A 15,407-nucleotide genomic window follows, 5' to 3' on the forward strand; every position below is an offset into this window, starting at 1 on the left:
GGGAAAAAATATGATAATATCTATTTTGGGTGTTTGAGAAAGGAAAGATGTATCTATGCAGAGATAAAGGAACTGAATCTTTTATATTCCATGCTAGATTAATAGATAATGCCTAAAATGGAAAAATCAAGAAATAAAGAAATAGCTATATAAGAATGTCATTTAGAAATATGACAATAAGTAGCTATAAAAACATACCGATGAAAGTGCTTTAAATTTTTGCCTTGAATAATTGTGGATGGAGATGGATGAGAGAAGAGCTTGATATTTTGAGAAACTTCATTTTTTAAACTATATACATATATTTCTTGGGGGAATATTAACACCAAGGAAATACTCTTTTTTGTAAAGCAAGATAGTTTTTATTGAACAAAATTTTACTTAGATATAAAGGGGAAGAAAGAGTAAAAACACGAGTGCAAGAGAGAACACAGGCTTCTCCAGAATGGAAAAAAAACAAGCAAAGATACATAGAAACAAGCAAGCAAGATCCTCAAGGGAGAATAAGGACTTGAAAAACAATCTTTCAAACACTCTTTCTTAATTAACCTTACCTGTGATTTTTAGCTGTGATTTATCCATAGTCTGTTCTGTTGTTCACACTTATCTTACTTTTGTTTGATGATTTTAAAATGTTTTCAGAAAACATTTATGGAATGTTACTAAGTAGCAGATTCAGTGTATTCATTATGTACATAAATTTCACTCACAAATATGTCTCCATCAAAAAATGTGGCTTGATATATCCCTGTATTCTTTGTAAGTAATACTATATTAGCATTTAGGGATTATATGGCATTAGTCTGAATGCTCCTATAGCTCTGTGTCAATTAAAATTCTTATATGATTTAATTTAAATAATTAATTGTGTCTTCCTTAATAAATGTTAGATAAAATAATGATGATCAGAATTACATTTATAAAGCTTCTAACCTGAAGGAAGAAGGAGAAAACACAATAAAGTGAAAAGATAGAGAATTAGAATACAATAAAACTAGTTGTACCATTATGTAAAGTAGAATGAGAAGTACTTTTTTCATGGAAGTGACTGAAATGCTTTAGGGTCCTAAAATGCATCCAAGTAATTGTAAGCAATGGTAACTAATAATCATATAAAACACTAAGTATTCTAAGTACTTTTTACATTAGCTATCCCATTTAATTCTCATCTCTTCAAGTTAGATATTATTACAACTTCTATTTTCAAAATAGAAATTAGAAAACATTGCAGAGGTTAAGTAACTTTCCCAAGGTTATGTGGTTGGTAAGTAAAATAATGATAACATCTACTGCCCAAGCAGCATCTTAATAACCATCTTACTGGATTTTCTTGAGTTTTATTACATTTTTATTGATACTAAAATAGGTTTTATTGAAAACTATTTATTGTATTATAAAATAAGTTTTTATTGCATTGTAATATAAGTTCCAGGTGTCTATCATTTTGTATATATATATGTATATATATTACATATATATATACACCACAGGTACTTTTAAGAGGAACCCACCAGTTGGGAATATAAGCAATATGAATGATATACATAGCAGTATAAACCAAGATTTACCTATGAGATTTATGACTCTCAGTGTATCAGAAATTAAAGTTAGTGTAGAATTGAAATTCTTCACTAAAGTTTTCATTTTATTTTCTTGGGTTGGTGATACCATTAGTGTTAAACAGAATTTCCCGTGCCTAAATACATCAATAATTGTTAACTGACAAATATTTATTTGTTTGTTGAGAAAACCCTCACAGCATAGGCAGAGCTTCTAAATCAGTTCTGTAGATTCAGGACTGAGTTACTTGCTCCCTCTTATCCCACATTCCTCACGATAGCTTGAAAACTAAAAAAGAAAAAAAAAACTCTCTGAGAACTTTGAGTTACCAGTGAGAAGTGTTAATACAGGCAGGTTTTCCCTGCTATCTGAAGGTAGAACATTTATATTTGGTTAGTTATTCGGAGGTGGGGGGAGCGGGGGTTATTACTACTAATATATGGAAGAAACTTAAAATTTAATTTAATAAGTACATCCCACAATATGTGGAAAAAGTGAGCAATCCCAAACCCAGAGAATAACTTGCCAAATCATACCAAATAGGAATATTACACTTTAGGATGCTACAGGAGACCTGTTGTAGAATATGATAAAAGATATGGTCGTGCAATATTGGAGATGAGTATGGATAATTAAATGTGAGAAGTGAAAAAGTAGGCAGCAAATTGTGAGATTTACAATCCTGAGCAGAAAGCTTCTAACATCACATTTATTTCCTGAATTCTATTCTCACAAGTTCCCTGGAATCTCTGGCAACCCTTTTGGGTGTACTCTTCAGTACATATCGTGTTTGTTTACATCTACATGTTTCTGAGGGACTCTTTTCTACAGTAGAAGTGGAGCAGCTCCAGGCTTTTTAATTTTTAATCTCTACTACTCCTGAGATGAGAAGCAGACATTCCTGGCAAACAGAATTTAAATCCAGACTTACTGATGGAAGAAATACAGATGAAATTTATTTTTAAGTAAATGAGGCTAAATAATCCCTTTTGAGTCTCAAGCAGGGATAGCCCATCCTTTAAAAGGAGCTCCCTCCTAAATGTGGTTTAGTTTTTATGGGCCTAAAAGATTAATTTAGGATTAAGAAGATGGGCAGGATACTTGTTTGGTCATAAATATTGCCATATATTCACTCAGAATTGGCCTTTTGACAGCCAGAGGATGATAAAATTCTACCATTTTTTCATTACAAGATGTAAAATGTGCCTGGTTTTGACAGGTTAAAATGATCCATTCACTTATGCCTTTCTGACATGTTGACATGTTGAACTCTCTGATTGTTAGCATTGTGGGACTATTTAGGAAGGTATAGTTTTGTCTTTGTAAATGCTGGACATCTAAGAAGGGTTTTGAGGACCGGAGATGTAGCTCAGCAGTAGAGTACTTGACTTGCATACGTGAGACCCTGGATTCAGTCCCATTAACCACACACAGAGGAAAAAAAGACAAGAAAAGAATACCTAACAGAATAGCAATGCTTTTGCTTTGCTTTTCAATTATTCCAGAGCTTTATCTTCATACAGGTGATAAAATCTTCTGTATGTCCCTCAACCTGTGTATTCCTCTGCTTAAAGCTTGAATTAATGTGGTAGATAACTCTGGCAGATGTAGACACTAATCAACTATTAGAACTATTTCATTCATTTTGAATGACTATGCTTTTCCTAGAAAGGAAAACAATGTAGAAACTTTCACCTTAATTACATATTAAATTTCTGTTCCTCAAACTATTGTTAAATATTTACAAATCTTATACATATAGGGAATAGAAGGCCACAGCCAATTTTCACTAAAGTATAATTTTACTGCAGTCAAGAAATGAATGCTTAATTATGTCCTTCCCATAGTGAATAAACATATGTGGAGAGATTGTTGAATCAGAAATTAGAAAAAAATGAACTCTTGAAATTCGGCTGTAGCATATTATTGTCTAAAGTGAGATTGGTACCCTCAACCTCCATGCAGTACAGGTCAGACACAAAGAATGGAGACAAACACATAAGAAGATAAACACACACCATCCAAGCTTCAGGTCACCTGGGCAGCTTTAGGTCACCATAGTGCGTGCACAGGCCGGCCACTTATTTGATACAGTATTGCTCCCTCACCCTCATTCCCAGCACATGAGTTATTGTTTAAGTTGACAGACACGAAGAACAGAAAGCACATCAAAATTCAATAGGTATATTAAGAGCAAAGACTGAGGTATTTTACATAGCTAAGCAGCAGGCACCCTTAGATTATGGTTACCTATTCTATTTTTGCTCATGTTGCCCTATACATCTATAACACCCTAAACTGTTCTATTGTATTCTTTCTTGGGTGAATTTTGCTTGTCCTGTAATCTATTCTTTTCTTCTATGAATTTTTGTTCTGTTTATATTCTAAGACCTAAGCTGTTAGCCCAAGCATTGGGCTAACAAGGTTGGGATATTTGGGAGATGATCTCCCACATACTATGTCAATGTAGTATTTTTTTCATCTTAGGTGGCACAAAGTCATAATTGTTGAGGTGGTATTATCCCAATTGGCACAACTATATCTGCTTTGATTTCTATAACTGCTAAATGTTTCACTTTTCCTAGAGATTTTAGGCCAAAGGCAGTACCTTCTCTGAGTGGTGCTTTGTTCTGAAGTTGTGTTCTCTGGCTGCTAATATGCTTTGATTCTTACAGTGGGTTTACCATGCCTTCTGAATATTGAGTGCCAGAGATTTCTCTGTTGACCATCTGTAGTTTTATCATAATGTGTAATAGAATACATTTCAATTTCATTTTCCTACCTCCTGTGTGTAGTGCTTCTTGTATTTGTGGATTCATGTCTTTAATCAGTTCTGAAATTTTTTCAACTACTGTCTATCCAAATATTGCCTCCTCTTTATTTAAAAATTATTAAAATATAATTTATAAAATTCACCCATGTAAAGTAGATAGTTCAGTTGTTTTAGTATGTTCTCAGGGTTATACAACCATTTCCACAATGAATTGTAGAAGATTCACATAAACACAAAAGGAAACCTTGATGTCATTATCAATTACTACTCCTGCCCTATTTCCCTAGGCAACCATTGGTCTGCTTTTTTTATACTTTATTGGCTTTATTTAAGCATAGGATCCACCATCCAACTTTGCCTCTGAAAATGCCTTTCATCCACTGCTCTGCTTGGCTGCCAGTCTTTTGTCTCTCTCTTCAGCAATGGTGAGGCGGATGTCTTGACAATCACAAAAATGTTGGAGAGTCGGGTGGCAAAGCTATTGTCATTGGCATCTTTCATATGGATGACATCAAAAGAACCAGGATGTCTCTCTCTATTGGTGATCACACCAATTCTTCCCAAATTAGCACCTCCAGTCACCATGCACAGGTTACCAGTGTCAAATTTGATGAAATCTGTGATCTTGCCAGTTTCCAAATCAATCTGAATGGTGTCATTAACCTTAATGAGGGGATCCGGGTATCTAATGGTACGAGCATCATGTGTCACCAAGTGAGGGATTCCTTTGGTGCCCACAAAGATCTTCCTCATTTTGCACAACTTGTATTTAGCCTCCTTAGGAGTAATGCGATGAACAGCAAAGCATCCTTTGGTGTCATAGATCAGCTGGATATTCTCTCTTGTCTTATCAATACTGATGACATCCATAAAACCTGTCGGGTAGGTTATATCAGTTCGGACCTTGCCATCAATCTTAATGAATCGCTGCATGCAGATCTTCTTCACCTCGTCTCCTGTCAGAGCATACTTAAGTCTGTTCCTTAGGAAAATGATGAGTGGAAGACACTCTCTCAGTTTGTGGGGGCCAGAGGATGGACGAGGAGCAAACACCCTGTCAGTTTATCAAGCATCCAATGCTTTGGAGCTGCCACACACTTCAGGTTCTTCTTGGGATCACGAGCCATGGTTGCGCTAAGCAAGCAAAGAGGCCATTGGTCTGCTTTTTGTTTTTATAACTTATCCGCTCTTCACATTTCACATAAATGAAATAATATGTGATCCTTTGTGACTGACTTCTTTTACTTACCAAAAGATCCATTCATGTTTTAGCATGTATTGCTTTTTCATTTCTTTTTCTTGTGAATAATATTCCATTATATAAATACTTACCATTTATTCTATTACCAGTTGGTGGATATTTGAATATATTTAACAGTTATTGCCTATTATGAATAGTGCTTCTAATATGGGGGGTTGAAATGGGAACTGTTCTGTTTTTATTGACTTGAAATTTTTTAATTGAATCACCCTGAGATAGTTACAAAGTTTTCATGTTTGAATTTTAGTCATAAAATGACCAAATACCCATTCCCCTACTAGTGTACATTTCCACCATCAATGTCCCCAGTATCCTTCTCAACCCAGCCTTCCCCCTACCTCTATGGCAGACAATTTCCTTCTTACTCTCTACATTTGGGCATTATGTCTTGCAATACAGATACTGAGAGGTCATCCTGTTTGTCTTTAGTCTACTTTCAGCACACATCTCCCATCCTGAGCGATCCCTCCAACCATCACTGACTTAGTGATCCCTTCTCTATCCCAGCTGCATTCTTCCCCAGCTCATGAGGCAGGCTTTCAACTATGGAGCAGTCTTCCTGGCCCTTGTCTCTACTGTCCTTGGGTTTTAGTCTCATGTTATTTTATATTCTACCAATGACTGCAGTACTTCTATGTCTGGTACTCTCTTTCTGACTCATTTCACTTAGCATGATACTCTCCATGTCCATCCACTTATAAGCAAATTTCATGACTTCATCTTTCCTAAAAGCTGCATAGTATTCCAGTGTGTAATACAGGGGGGTTTGGGGGGCCATATGTTCTCCCTTATGGGGAGGGGGATACTTACAAGTATAATTGCTGATCATATGGTAACTATACCTATAACATTCTGAGAAACTGTCCACGTTTTCCAAAAAAGCTATACTCTTTTCTATTATCAGTATCGGTAATGTATGAAATGCATGAGGGTTCTAGTTTCTCCACACCCTCACCAACAATTATTATTCAGACTTTTTGATTATAGTCTTGCTAAGTGATTGTAAAGTGGTATATAATTGTGTATTTGGTGTGTGTTTTCCTAATGACAAACATCTTTTTATATGCTTATAGACCATTTGCATATATTTAGAGAAACATCTCATTAGATCCTTTGTCCATTTGGGGGTTGTTTGTTATTAAACTATAAAAGTATTTTATTCATTCTGGATACAGATTCCCTAATAGAAAGATGATTTGCTAATATGTTCTGCCATTGTGTGTGAATTATGATTTGTGGGCACACCCAATAGCGCTCAGTCCTGAGTGTGTGCTCAGGGACCCATAGGTAGAGGAGGGCATTAGAACCAGATTGCTGTCATCACAAAAGCATGCCAGGCAAGTTGTATTATCTGTCTGGCCTCAGTAAATTGTCTTTTAATGTAATTCTGGTTTTCTTTGAAGCAGAAGGTCTAAATTTTTATAAAACCTTGTTTTATCAAGTTCTTTTTTCACTTATAGTTTTGGTGTCACACCTACAAAACTTCTTAAACTAATTTCCTGATTTTTAAAATTTATTTTATATACATACTTCTCTAACTTAATGCACATTAGAATAATGCAAGGGAGCTTAAAAACTTCCTAAAGCCCAAACCATGATCCACACCGATTAAATCAGAATCTCCTAGAGTGGGACTGAGGTGTCAATAACTTTATGGTTCCATACATGATTTCTGTGTACAGCCAAGGTAAGAACCAATACTCTATATGCCTTTGAGATCCAAATGGATATGTATTACACTATTGTACAGTCTCATATTGTATGTCATATTACTTTTTCATTTTATTTTGCTGTGTTCTGCTGTCCATCATCCCATTAGCCATTTTTCTTTTTAGCATTCTTTCAACTGATATTTAATCCATCTATTGTATTTTATATTTAAAAATTTACTTTGCCTCTTCTTGATAATTTCTCCTGATTTTATATTACTCACCAGTTTAAAATTTATTTTATCCTTTTATGCTTAAGTGATGAATATTTTTATACTTTATATTTTGTAATGTCAGTATTGGACATCCTTGGTGATCTCATTTTCTGATTTTTGCTTCTCAATACTGTCACTTACTGTAGCTTTTTTCCTTGAAGCTCTGATCTTTCACTATGCACACATATTGGGTTATTTTTAGTGTGTTTATATTGAAGATGCTTTTCTAAGAGCTTTTTGTCCTCTGCTTTTTGGATTCAAAAAAGCTGGTATCCTGTAACGATTTTAGAGTTTTTCCAGAGTCTCAAACTTAACAGGAGATGTCAATATTTACCCTCAAGGCAACCTTGTCTTGCTTATCTTGTTGAACTTCAGTTCAAGTTTATTTGGTTTAGTTTAGGGGAATATAGGGATTCCTCTTACTATATTTGCACCTGTGTGTTGGGAAAATGATTTTTAAAAGAGATACAGTATATAATTCTAAGATTCTGCTGTGTGGTAGATGAATTTTTGTATTGGTAAGGTAGAGGAAAAGCAGACAATTAAATAGAGATAAGAATCATCACTCAAGACGTTAGTTATACTTGTTACTTTAAATCTTCATTAGATCTTAACTACTTTCTTCTTGGTCACTGATGCCTGATCATAAAACATCATCCTTCATGCCATCAAAAAGCACTGGTGATATATCATTTCTTTCTTTTAAAAATATTTTATTAATTTTTTAAATTTATGTAATAAATTTTAATTTAAGCATCATGACTTACAATACTACTAATAATAGTGTTTCAGGCATAAGGGTCTCCAACACCACACCTAGGGATCAAGATATAGAACAGTAGGTAAGACACTTGCCTTGTATGTTCCTGACCCCCATTTGGTCTCTAGTACCATATATGGTCCCCCAAACATTGCCAAGAATAATTCCTGAGCACAGAGCCAGAGTAAACCCAGAGCAGTGCCAGGTGTGACTCCCAAATCCAAATCAAAGCAAAACAATAAAACACCATCACAACATCCATCAATGTCCCCTTCTTGCCCATCTCCACCCTCTCAGTAAAATCAGTTTTGTAGATTGGCTTTCGTAGTCTGTCCCCACTGGCCATTTTTAATTCTTACTGTGTCTCTTAATATTTCACATATGAGAGATTTTTCTTTATTTGCCCCTGTCCTTTAAAAAACATTATTTTTTAATTAAGGCTCCATGATTTGCAAAGTTGTTAACAATAGAGTTTAAGGCATGCAATGTTCCAAATACCTTCTGACTTTATTCAACATGGTACCTTCCAGTTCTATCCACACAGTAGTAAATCACATATTTTTATCTTTTCCTATAACTAGTATTTATTTGTGGATGTGTATATATACATAAATATAAAAGTTTCTTTTTTCATTATATGTTCCTGGGGACTTGAATTGGTTCCATAACTTTGCTATTGTAAATATCACTGCACTGAACATAGAAGTGCAAATGTTTTTATGAACTAGTGTTTTGGGGCTCTTGCCTAGATGTTACGAAGTAGAATGATAAGTCATATAGAAGTTAAATTCTTAACTTTTTTATTGTGTCACCATGAGATACACAGTTACAAAGATGTTCATGATTGGGTTTCAGTGATATAATATCCCAACACTATCCTTCAACAGTGTACATTTCCCACCACCAATGACCTCAGTTTCCTTCCTGCCACTCCCCACAACCTGCCTCTATGGCTCTCTCTCTATCTTCTTCCCTCCCCCTCTCCCCCCACACTCCCTTTAGGGCATTATGGTTTGCAATACAGATAGTAAGAGGTTATTATGTTTTTCCTTAACCTGCTTTCAGCAAAAAGTTCTTACCCAGAGTGATAATTTCCAACTGTCATTGCCATAGTGGTTCCTTCTCTATCTTGTCTTCTCTTCCCAGCACCTGAGGCAGGCTTCCAACAATAGACCAATCCTCTCTGCCTGTGTTTCTTTTTTTAATATTTTTAATTTTATTGAATCACCATGAGATAGTTACAAGCTTTCATGTTTGGGTTACAATCTCACAATGATCAAACACCCATCCCTCCACCAGTGCACATTCTCCACCACGAATATCCCTGGTATACCTCCCCTTTCCCACCCTCCCCCTGCCTCTGAGGCAGACAATATTCCCCATACTCTCTCTCTACTTTTGGGCATTATAGCTTGCAACACAGACACTGAAAGGTCATCATGTTTGGTCAATTATCTACGTTCAGCATGCATCTCCCATCCCAACTGGTTCCTCTAGCCATCATTTTCTTAGTGATCCCTTCTCTATTCCATCTGCCTTCTCCCCTCCACTCATGAAGCAGTTCTCATACCACTTCTGGGAATATATCTCTAGGATGCAAAAGAGCACAGTAGAAATGACACCTGTACCTATATATTCATTGCAGCACTGTTCACAATAGCCAAAATCTGGAAACAACCCAAGTGCCCTAGAACAGATGACTGGTTAAAGAAACTTTGGTACATCTACACAATGGAATACTCTGCCCGTGTTTCTACTGAGTCACATGCTATGTTTCCCACAAAAACAGCAGAAATGCCATCTGAATTTCTATGCTTATTCCAGTACTAATCACAATAATCAAAATCTGGAAACATCCTGAGTTTCCAAGAACAGATGACTGGATAAAGAAACTGTGGTGTTTCTACGCAATGGAATACTGTTCAACTGTTGGAAAAATGTATTCATGAAATTTGCTTAGAACTTGATGGACATGAAGGGTATTATGCTGAATGAAATGAGTCAGAAGGAGATGGACAGACAATTCTTAATTTTTAAATAGGTCTCCATACTGTTTCCCAAAGAAGATGGAAACAGACAATATCCCACCAGCAGTGGATGAGGGTTCCTTTTAACCCACATCGCTGCCAGTTTTGGTTATTATTGTTTGATGTGTGTCAGTCTTACAGGTATTAGGTTATATCTCATTATTGTTTTGATTTTCATTTCCGTGATGATTTGTGAGATAAGTTATTTAATTTGCTTTATCTTTAATTTATTAAATTAATAAAATTTGTTTACAATGGTAGTGATATTTATGGTCTAGTTGGTGTACCAACAGTTACCTCATCTCACCACCATCAAAATGCCCAAGACTTCTCACACATGCTCTTGTGTCACCTCCAGCCCACCCACTCTACCCTAATGTGCTGTTCTCAGTTGACCTATTATTTCTAAAAAGTCTTCCACTTTGTGTCTGGCATTGTTTTCAACTGGTTGACACCCACTTGGGAGGTTTTGATGGACATGCATAGACCCTGAGAGATAAGTCCTACTGCCTCCTAGTGCATAGTGATTTCAGATGTATTTCAATTTTAGAGATGTTTAAATGTAGGAAAAGGATATCATAGAATTGATTAAATTATATGTTTGTTTTGTTAGAGGATAAAGATCTAATTATCTATATCACTGCTACTCAAAGTGTGGGTGCAGGCCACTGCCCTTTGGCAAATTTGTTACTGGTCTAAAAGGATGAGTATATAAGATTTAGGCTAAGCATTTAGAAACATTTCTTTTAAATTTTAAGTACATTTGTCTCTTTTCTCTTTATAAATGTAGACATCATGATTTACAGAGCTCTTGACATTGAAAATTCAAGTTTCAGGCATTCAATGTTCCCAACTCCAATTCCACTCCCAGTGTCTGCATCCTCCATCAATAACCCCGGCCTCCATCCTCTCCCCCCTGCTGCTAACCTGTTTCTTTGACAGACAGATTTTTCAGTTTATTGTAGTTTGGGTCCCATGTTTACAGTGATGCTGCTCTAGTAGTTTAGTTATATATAGATACTTTACTTCTACACAACAGATGAGCCCTAGACCCCTGAGCTTTCCTTTAGGACCACCTTTTCTCACTTCTACATCCATCTCTCTCTTTCCCTGACCTTTTTCATTTCTTTAAGCTAGAGTTAATGTTTTCTCCCCTTTGATATCTTCTATTCCTCAGGCAGGTTATTGTCTATACCACAGATTAGTAAGAACATTTGGTATTTGCCCTTGTCCTTCTGGGTTACTTCACTTAACATAAAGTCCTCCAGTTCCATCAAAGTTGTAGTGAATTGCATTATTTCATCATTCTTGTAGCTGCATAGTATCCCATGTGTATTGGCCACTTCATAATAAACTCATCCATCACTGAACACTCGGGTTGTTTTCACATCCTGGCCATTGTACTCAGTGTTACAGTGAACATCGGTGTGCATATATCTTCTAAAATGAATGTTTTTGTGTCTTGGAAATATCAAGCAGTAATCTTCATATTGTTTTATACAGGTACTGAACTGGACAGCATTCCCACCAGCAGTGCATGAGAATCGCTTTCCCCCCACATTCTCACCAATACGGGGTGTTCCTAGACTTTTGTTTTGTTTTGTTTTGGGACCATAACTAGTGGTGCTCAAAGTTCCTCCTGGTTCTGCACTCAGGAATTACTCCTGGAGGGCTTAAGGGACTATATGGGATGCCAAGGCTTGAACTCCTGTCAGCAGCATGCAGGTCCCCTAATTTTTTTGATACATGTCATTCTCACTGGTGTGAGGTGACATCTCATTGGTATTTTAATTTGAATTTCTCTGATAATAAGTGACAATGAACACCTTTCCATATCTCTATCAGTCATCTGTTTGTCCTCTGTAAAGAAGTGTCTGTTCATTTTCTCTCCCCATTTTCTATAGGGTTATTAGATATTTATTGTTGATCTTTACATGCGCTTTATATGGCTTAGCTTTGAACCTTTTATGTGATGTGTTGTGTGTAAATGTTTTCTCCCTTTCCGTATGGTGTCTTTTAATTTTAGCTCACATTAATTTTGTCAAGCAGAAACATTTTCAATTTAGTTTAGCCCCTTTTGTTTATTTTTGTTCCTGTTGTATTTGCCAATGAAATCACATTACTAAAAACACCTTTGAGGTTCAAGTCCTAGAGTGTTCTGCCTATATTTTCCTCTGCATTTCATGGATTCTGACCTAATCTTAAGATCTTTGATCTACTTCAAATTGGCTTTTGTGTTAGTGTGAGATGCAGATTCAGTTTAATTTTTATGCATATGGCTAACCAGTTTTCCCAACACCATTTGTATAAGAGGTTATATTTAATCCACTTCCTGGACCAGATCCCTTGTCATAGACTATCTGTCCATGTATCTTGCCTTCATCATTGGGTTCTAAATTATAACCCATTGGTCTGACAGTCTGTCCTTATTTTAGTACTCTACTATTTTGATACTATAGCTCTGAAGTACAGTTTCAAGTCAGGTAATAAGTTACCTACCAATTTCTTATCAGAATTACTTGACTATTTAGAATGTCTCATGACTCTGTGTGGATTTTATTAGTAACCTTTATAAGTATTTGAATAATATCATGAATTGCATAAAATACATAATAATTTGGGTATGATGGTCATTTTGACAATATTTTGTCTTTTAATATGGGAACTTGGAATATTTTTCCACTTCCTAAGGTTCTCTTCCATATCTTTCATAAATGAATTGTAGTTATTTCCTAGGTAAATGTCCTTCGCCTCTTTTATTGATTCCTAGATACTTGATTTTTGTCATTGGTTTGAATGGAGTAGACTTTTTATTGAAGTATGAATCAGTCTATAAGTCTAATGTGTTAGACATTAAAAGGAAAATATCATTCTTCACTAAGTGATCCTTTGCGTAACTTTTATCTTTGCGGTTCTCAAAATTTAGCTCCCAGCAGAATCACCTGCAGGTATTGTTAAAAGGGATGGTTGTTGGAATACTGTATGACTGAAATACAATCATGAACAGCTTTGTAAGGGTATATCTCTCAGTGATTCAATTTTTAAAAGTTTAAAAAAAACATTGCTAGATCTTAAATACAACTGGGTTCAGCATGAACATTTGCATTTCTAACAAGTTTTTAAGTGCTGCTGCTGCTGTTATTGATGGACCACACTTTCAGAACCAGCACTTAGACCACTGTACTGTGGAGGTAGAACTTTTATCACCAAGGATTTCTGTTTTGCGTGGAAGGATAAAAGTTCTCATGCTCTCTTAAAGTCCATGCTTCCAGTGTCATTCTTACTTTAAATGAACTTAAAATAATTTCTTGAAAATATTCTCTTTTCTTTGATGCACTGTTAGAATACCACTGACTTTCAAAGCCGAAACAATCAATTCAGGCAGCAGGGTATATGTAATTGCATTTGATTGGATGTTCACACTCATTTCAGAAGATCAAGCTGTGCATTTTACTTTTTAAGTGAATTGGTGCTATTACTGGGTATACATAATCTCCCACTTTTATTGATAATGCCATGTACAGTCTGTTAACAGAAATCTAGGGTCTGGTCAAGTAACTCAAATGCCTAAAATAACCCTTTACAGTGGTATGACTGGACAGTGATATTTGTGTTGCTTCATTGAGGTGACAGGAGGAACGTCTTTATGAAAAATATGTATTGTATATCCAGAGCATGGTTCCCAGGAACAAGTATTGTCATCACTGTCATCTTGAATAATATATATTAACCTTAGAGACCTAGTCAAATGGCCTTTTAGGGGGAATTAATATCTTCATATGAGCCACATACACTAATCATTCGTGCCACAGGTACCATAAATTTCCTTCTTTCTGCAAATGCTGTAAATCTTTGCAGTGCCAGGCAATTTTTGTGGCCCTCTAAGTATTAGTCAATGCCTTGCCATTTACTGGGGTGGGCATAATTTTTTATTTCAGGTGTCATAACATGCTCAGAACAATCTTAGAGCTCTAAATCTGTGCTTCTCAAAACCTTAATGCAAAGGTTCCTAAACTTATTTAGCCTACAACCCCTTTTCAGAAAAAAACCCTCATTTAGCATCCTATTCCTGCCCTACCCCACCTCTGGAAAAGAAATCTACTTTTTTTTAAAAAAAAAAACACAACAAATTATCAAATGCTTCCTTTCCAGCAGATCTGACTCTGGGGTGAGGGGGGGGACTCCAAACAATAATAGTGAGTTTTTGTTTGAATGTAATCAAAGTAAAGAGAAAGTAAAGTGAAATTTATCAGCTACACAGGCAGAGTGGGGGGCTGGGGGGTGGGGGGAGGTTTACTGTGGTTCTTGGCAGTGGAATATGTGCACTGGTGAAGGGATGGGTGTTGACCATTGTGTAACTGAGACTTAAGCCTGAAAGCTTTGTAACTTTCCACATGGTGATTCAATAAAAAGAAACCTACTGGGTAACTAAGAACAAAATCAGAAAATGAATATACAATACAATATATACAATATATTTATATACAATAATATATATATACAAATACATATGCAATAGAATTATTTTTGTTTTTTGGGTTTTTTTTTTTGAGCCACAACCAGCAGTGCTCAGGTGATTCTCCCTGCTTTGTGCTCCCAGTGGAACTGGAGTTCAAGGGACCATGTATTTACAGGGATTGAACTCACACTTTCTGCAGCTAAGCATATGCTGAACCCACCCAACTATCTCTCTGGCCTGTAAATCTATCTATTTTAAGTAAAAAAATAGAAGGCACACCAATTACAATGCAAAGCTGCAAAGCTACTTACTCCACTGGATGTTTCCAGAACCCCACAAGGGGCAGTATTTCCTACTTCAGGAAACACTGCTTTAATGCATCTGGATTACCTGGAGACATATTAGACAACTAAGGTAGGGCTTGAGAGTCTATGTTATTTAGAATATCCTAGGTGACACCAGTGTTCCTGGTTTGAGGACCACACACATTGAGTGGCAAAGGGCTAAACATATTTCAACCACTTGTTTTCATAGGGTACACCCTTCTTGCATGCTAGTAGGTAGGATACTGATATAGCAAGTCACGCAGAAGCTTAGTCTGATCACCCAAGGCATACTTATGCTCACATAGTTTACATTCTGT

At 35.9% G+C, this 15,407-nt stretch overlaps 1 protein-coding gene and 1 pseudogene across 1 annotated transcript in view; one reads left to right on the forward strand and one right to left on the reverse strand.

The window, feature by feature from the left end:
* LANCL3 (LanC like family member 3) overlaps positions 1-15,407 on the forward strand; it is a 133,124-nt gene that overhangs the window by 22,865 nt on the left and 94,852 nt on the right. The gene's annotated exons all lie outside the window — the stretch shown is intronic.
* On the reverse strand, positions 4,707-5,460 carry LOC101543133 (40S ribosomal protein S4-like; annotated as a pseudogene).

Source organism: Sorex araneus, chromosome X (assembly GCF_027595985.1).
Source record: "Sorex araneus isolate mSorAra2 chromosome X, mSorAra2.pri, whole genome shotgun sequence".
NCBI lineage: Eukaryota > Metazoa > Chordata > Mammalia > Eulipotyphla > Soricidae > Sorex > Sorex araneus.